The sequence below is a fragment of the Rhagoletis zephyria genome, unplaced genomic scaffold, assembly GCF_001687245.7.
Source record: "Rhagoletis zephyria isolate East Lansing unplaced genomic scaffold, Rhagoletis_zephyria_1.1 Rzeph_scaffold_00292, whole genome shotgun sequence".
Lineage (NCBI taxonomy): Eukaryota > Metazoa > Arthropoda > Insecta > Diptera > Tephritidae > Rhagoletis > Rhagoletis zephyria.
This window is the reverse complement of record NW_016157376.1, coordinates 240,045-247,581: the sequence shown is the minus strand read 5'-3', so window position 1 is coordinate 247,581 and position 7,537 is coordinate 240,045.

The following is a 7,537-nucleotide window of genomic DNA, read 5'->3' as shown; positions in this document are numbered from 1 at the left end:
TTTTTCTACAAAACCTCTGTGAACGCTAAGGGCCAATTTCAAAAGAATATTTAAACGGCACTTAAGTTTAATTTTGGGCTGTCATTTAAATGCCATTTAACATTCGTTGGGTTCAGTGGCAGACCCAGGTAGGGGAAATTGGGGAAATATTTATCCTAAACATCCTAAAATGAAACATCACAAATTGTCGAAATATTCTTATGTTCATGTACTTGTGTGTAAAAAATTTAAAATTCTTAGAATTTTAAAATATATTAACATTTTTGAAAAATTCCAAAATTGTTCCACTTTTCTGGAAAATTTTGTATTGATTTACCATTTTTTGAAATAAATGACCGATATCATTGAGTAAAATTCATTAAATTTTCTGTTACAATTTATTTTTTGTATAGTAAAAACGCACCAATCAACTGTTTATAAATACAATTTATCAGACTAGCAAAAGTAAGTTGAAAAGGAATTTCACAGTTTATAAATTATCGAGTAACAACCTGCAGTTTACCAAAACTACGGAAATGGATGTGAACCCCCCTAAAGTTTTAATTTATTGCATACATTTTTTGAAATGGAAATTGATTATGAAATGCATAGAAAGAAACTTACTATGAAATTTTGGAACCTTCGTACGTCCATGGCAGGGAAGCGATTGTAGACCAAGAAGCTTGTAGGTCGGATAGATTTCAAACCCAAATATTTTAGAAAGCGAAAATTTTGCAAAACACTATTTGTACCCTGAGATTGGGACATATATGTACATATACATACATATCGTCACCTGAAATGCAAAAGGACGTAACAACATCGTAAATGAAATGAAAAAAGTCGTGACTAATATTAAAATTTTTTTTTCATAAATTGATGTGGGGAATTATAATTCGATGAAATCCATCATATAAATCAAAAAGTGAATTGTAAATTTTTTATTAGTTGTGACTTTGCATTTCAACGATGGGGTTTGTTACGTCTTATTGCATTTCAGGTGACGATATGTATGTATAGCATGAATTTGTTAACTAATACCATGTTCTGACCGACATCCGTTTTCGTTGCTAAAACTGGTTTTCGACCAAAAACTTGTGTTTTCGTCCATGTAAAATCTGTCAAACGAAAACCAGTTTTCGGTGAAAACTTCTTGAAAACTCACGTTCCACTCATTCCAAACGGTGTCTGCACTAGTTTCTTTCGATTATTTATCAAAGTGGAAGTCATATTTTGTTATCTTTAATATGCCAGTTCGAATTTTTTGTTAATTGGCTGGCCAAATTAAAAAAAGAATAAAAGAAAAATGTTAATGAGAAGAAAATGAAAGAAAAGTATTTTGTTTTTGTTTTTTTTTTTTGTAGCAAAACTGCAAACAAAAGATGTAAGAAATGTCAACGAAAACACTAACAGCCGGTGTGAACAGCCTTCAGCCCAGAGTACCAAAATTCGTTTTCAAAGTGTTTTCGGTGTCGGTCAGAACATGGTATAGGGCACGCGGCACGATATTTACTTAATCATAGAAGTGTCAACGTTTCGGCATACTACTGTATGAAGCTTTTGTGCCAAACACATGCATTTTAATGAAGATTCGTACATTACGATTCATAATGTTTCATGTTTTCTCCTAGCATAAAAGCTGCATGAATTGTAGCGCCTAACATTGTAGGGCGTTTGCCGTTTTGAAATCGTCAATTGTTAAAATTTTTGTGTTGTGAAATAAAAATTGTATGACATTTTTTGGCATTTAAGTAGAAAATGATAGAATATGCATAATTTCGCGCTAAAATTAGCGCATGAATCTGGGGACTCTTTCGAATGTGAGTAAAAAGAAAACCCCCACAAATTTTCATAACTTTTCAACTGCTCAAACGTTTCCTTGACAGCAGCTAGTTCAGTGTCAACTAGAAAAACAAAAAAATCAGTTCCAAATTGATCTTCCGGTGTAAAAATTGCAGACTCATTTTGACTTTCCTGATCGAACATCTTCTTTTGCGAGATGAGCATCTTTTGCCGCAAATTCAGCGCAATTTCCTATCGACTCAGTGGCTGCAGCGATGTCCATGGTTGCACTCTGCATTGATTTACTCACGAGATTGACTAGAATGGGTGTCATACCAGGGTAGCCAACTCACTTTTGAGAATTCCCCGATTTCGACGATGAAATTCCCCGATTTTTCCCGAAACGTCGTTAAATTCCCCTCCACCCTTATTTACAACAAATAAAAAAAAAATAAAAAATTATGTGTTTTGACATATTGCAGGTCTGTCTGTATATTTTATTTTTAAATGTACTTAATCTATGTATGTATGTATTCTTAAGCCAAGCCAAACTTTTACAAAGTTAATTAACAAATAAAGAAAAAAAATTTACATATAATATTTACATACCACAGTGGTCGAAAAACTTTTAGTCGCACCAAATTTTGACAAGTTTTCACAATCATTATTTTATTGTTATTGATTTGAGTTATTTTTATAATAAAAATATAGTTATTTCTTTAACAAAACCGTATAAATCCAAGTTTCAAACTGTGTGCAATATAAAAAATATCAACAAACTTTCGTAAAAATTTCGAGCTTTATATCATATGCGTTATATGAACGTAAATGCCCCAAAGAAAATTCTAAATCAACGGCAATTTGCATAATTTGCGGGGTTGTATAATCAGTTCTTTTAGTTGCAGTTGCATTTCTTATGTAACTTTTTTACCTCATTATTAAATTAGTGAAGCAAAAAAGAAAAAAATTAGTTAACACCTATGTAATTAATCACAAAAAAACAGTTCACCCCCGATTCCGCACGTAAACTAAAATTCCCCTCAAAAAACGGTCCATTCCCCACGCAAACTAAATCGGAGAATTCCCCACGAGTTGGCTCCCCAAAATCGATCAAATCGCATCATTTTGTCAGCCAAGCATTTAGCTTCATGTTGGACAGCAGGATATCGATGGTACTATCGATGAGACATCACTATCGCAACTACCGATGGCGACCACTATCGGCCATATTTGAAGTTCGATACTATCGAGGAATTGCCATATCTATGTATGATTCTTATGTACCATATCTATGTCGAAACGCTACAAAATATGGACAAATAGCTAACTCACAATGTAAAAGGTAACGTGTTTGTTATAGATATGTTTATATTGCATGTGTTTCATTATATGTAATCACTTTTACAGAAAACTAGAGCTTAAGTCATGAAACTTTTTGTACAAAAAAATCTCCACATAAAATCATAAAAGTAAAAATGTTAAAGTTTTATAAGTAAATAAACAAGAATTTTAGTAAATTAATGAACATTTTATAGTGCCGCGACACATTTTTCTTTTTTTCTTTAAAGCTTATCAATTTTTTATAAAAGCCCAGCTTATCGTCTAACGAAAATCATGTAAAACCCAATTTCAAACTTTTGGCAACAATTAATAAAATTCCTCACAGTTTCACGAAAATTTCAATCTTTGGAATCAGAATTTTGAAAAAATGTTTGGTATGCAATTTTATTGTCCTTTAAATTTTAGTATAATAAACAGTGTCACACATTTTCTTCTATACAAAGAAGTTCGTGACACTGATAGCAAAAAAATTGTCAAAAATCAACGAGATTCTTCAGCAACTTGAAAGCTGCAATTTATTATTTAAATAAATTAATTCATATTACCTTCAAACGTAATTGTTATATGTCTTTTTGGTTACGGTTGCCAGACGTACTGATTTTATCAGTACAGTACTGATTTTTCAACTCTTGTACTGATTTTATTAATTTCTTCAATCAGTACGCCAATGTCCTGATGTTTCAAAATTTGTACTGATTTGTACTGAATTTTCAATTCAAACAAAATACTTTATTACTTAAACTGCACTGTGAAAAATAATACAACAAAAATATCAATAGTTTTATGGGCATATCGCTGGGTCGTTACGTTCTAGTTGCGATAATGTAATGGAGCTTAAATTATCTAAAAAGAAGGCTGACTTTTTTTGTCGAGTGTTGTTAGTTACCTCGAAAATATCTTTCAGTTTAATAACAGCAAATTTGAATATTCGAATGGCTTTTGCCTATAACTTAAGCTGCCTTTAGATGAGGCGATTTTTTGGGAGGCGATAACGCCTGCAAAAGTTGACTTTCTGTCTACTTTGAGGCAAGCGATTTTTGAATCACCATTTACACGAGCGATTTTTCTTCAGCAATGTTGAATCGCCTAAAAAATCGCCTCATGTAAATTCAGCTTTAAAATTCTTTTTCCTCAATTTACTGACATTGTAAAAGAGTTTTGCATACAAGACCTAGAGTTAGACACTCTTTTTAGAAAACTCTTAGTGTTTCCGTGAGGAAATATAGAGGAAGTCCTTAAAAAGCGGTACTTTTCCACAGTTTGAAAAAATATGTAATTTGATTTTTTTTTCAATACCCCACTTAAACGAAGCAAATGAGAGGACCTTAAGTATAAGGTTTGCTTCCTTGCGCAAAGGGAGAAACAGGCTTCTAATTAAAATTTTTGAAACTGAACTTCAAATTAAAAGTAACTTTAAAATTAAATGTATAGAATTCTTTGACTATTTAATCACTGAAAATGGAAATGATCTCATCATTACTATTCAAAAATGTCATAAATATAAAATAATTTATTTCCTCTTGTGTAGAATGGTGTTTACACTCATGTTAAAATGAATAACTTTTTTTATTTTTTATGAACTATATTTTAATTATATACCAAAATATTGTTAAAAATAAGTACACTGGCATTTTAAAGTATTATCTGTTACTTACATTCATAATTTCGCTTTGAATAAAAGTGTACTGAAAAGTACTGATTTTTTTAGCATGAAAAAGTCTAACGTACTGATTTCCCGCATAAAAAATCTGGCAGCCCTATTTTTGCTGCATTCAAATAAAAAAAATCATCCACACTCTCGAGACTATCGACGGCTGCGCACTATCGAGACTATCGATAGCAGCGCACTATCGGAAAAAATTACTATCGACACAATCGATAGTGACCCAAAAAACTATCATCAACTATCGATGGTGTCCACTATCGATAGTTTGCCACCACTATTCAGAGCAGAGGAAAAGAAAATCTCCATTACGGCTTCCTAAATTTCTTTCGTCTAATATTTAATGATTTTATTTTAACCATGTCCAGTCTGTTTTCCCAACGAATTGTGCATAATGGGTTGACAGTGAGATTTTGGATGGGATTTTTGAAAATGGTTCATCTGTCGGTAGATGCTCATAATAGAAAGTAGATGCGCTGAAGTACATCAAAATGCGTAATGCATGTTCTTGATGAAGAGGCAGCATCGCCCTTCGCCAAATTCAAGGATTGCCATCCCCATTGTACAAATTGTACTCTCGCATTTAGTTCGAGGACCCCGGCTTGAACGCCATCCCAGACTTTTGCGCCCCCCTCAATTTGGCGCCCAGGGCATACGCCCCTCTCTCCCCACCCTAATTTTAAATTTTATTAATAATCATTATTTTTTAATGGAAAAATAAAATACTGAGCAAAAATCAAAAAATAATCATTAGGGCAATTCATCTAAACGCGTAAATGCCTCGTAACCATGTAAAGCTCGTAAACTTACTTAATTTTGTATGGGAAACCGGTTTATTTACGAAGTATACGCAGATACGAGGCATTTACACGTTTATATGAATACCCTGATTATTTGTGATCGAAAAAAAAGATCAAATAGATAATAATTATTTCCATTGAACGGAAAAATAAAACTCAATAATAATTATTATTTTTAAGTGAAAAAAGTCATAAAATAATGTTTAAATGCTGATTTAAATTATGTTATTCATATTGATTGCAGTCCCACCTTATACGGCGTTTCGCCACAAATCTCATAAAATGAACTTCTCTGTTTCCTACATTTTTCCAAAAATTCAAAGTCAACATTTTTATACTTAGAAAAAGCACAAATGACTGTCAGAAGCCTTTATTTTCTACATTTTTTAATAGTAGGAGATCCGACAAAGGCACGACCTTCACCCATGTGTTTAATGGAAGAAATCTACTTTGTATGAAATTTAACGTGGAAATATTTCGCGAGTGGGTTGGTTGAAAAAATCTTGGCCATGATATTTTTAATTAAATTATTATTATTATTTTTTTTTTAATTTTGCACTCATTTCTTTCATGAACAAATTACATAAGCATAAAGCCTATAGAATGTGTGAAACAGTTGAGTAAAAATTACTAATATTACCTACCGCCAACCCGACAGGTAGGCCAGGAAAAAATAGACAACCCAACGTTTTCACATTCTATAGGCCTAATACTTTCGATTGGTATATAATTTGTTCATTAAACAAATGAGTACAAAATTAAAAAAATAATAATAATTTTAGAATATTTAATTATAAATATCCTGGGTAGGATTTTTTCAGCCAACCCATTCGCAAAATCTTTATTAACACGTTAAATTTCATAGAAAAAAAATTTCATCCATTAAACAGATGGGTGAAGGTCGTGGCCTTTGTGGGACCTTAAGGTGCCCACACTCACCGAAGTGTACGTATGCCGTGTCTGTTTGACGTAACAATATATAAAATTTACTGTTGATTGAGAGAGAGAAGCACGCGTAATCGTCGCACGAACACGGTGGTGAGTTTTCATTTACATGACGCTCTGATAAGTTTGATCGTGTCAGCTGACACGTTAACGACCGTGGAAACACAATGCCGGCGAACAGCGAACTCACCACAGCGAAATTACCGCTGTCAAAATTAGAACACCCGCCGGCATATGAAATTGAACACAGCCAAAGCGAAATGCGAAGTTCGCTCGGCGGCGTTTCGTGGCGATAGATTTATTTCTATCGCTCTGTTGAAAAATACAGTGATCGATTCGTTAAATCTGGCTTAAAATAAAATAATTTATAATAATTCCCCCTCGCCTTATATTTTTATATTTGTTATCATTTCATCATTTTTAAATATGGTTTCGTTTTTCAAAATATGGTCACCTAACTTATAAGTGCGACGAAATGGTATCAGCGGTTTTCGCTACCGCTCTAATTCTGTTAAATTAGGTGAAATAGCAGGGCGAACGGTGAACGACGGCATCGCCCAATTCGGCGAACTTCGCCGGGTAAATGAAAACTCACCACCGTGTACGTGCGACGATTATGCGTGCGTCTCTCTCTCTCTCTCTCTATCAACAGTAAATTTTATATGTTGTTACGTCAAACAGACGCGGCATACGTACACGTCGGTGAGTGTGGGCACCTTTAGACTATAACCGAATTGGATGATTCTTGTTTTGTTTAAAATGCGGACAGCAAGAGTACGGTTTATTTTCTTTTCCTAATGCGGGATGGCAGGGTTAGTTTTTGGAAAAACCCGGTCCGCAATGCCAATTAGAGATAAAATAAATTTCTTTTGTAACAGGTCCTTTAATAAATGAGAAACAAGAATAATCTTGTGGATTCGATTCATATTTTTTTTTTTTTAACTACAAAAATTTATTTCTGTTAAGAATGAAACGTTCATAAAAATGAATAATGATTTGATAAATTGTGGGAAAAATTCTGTTGCAT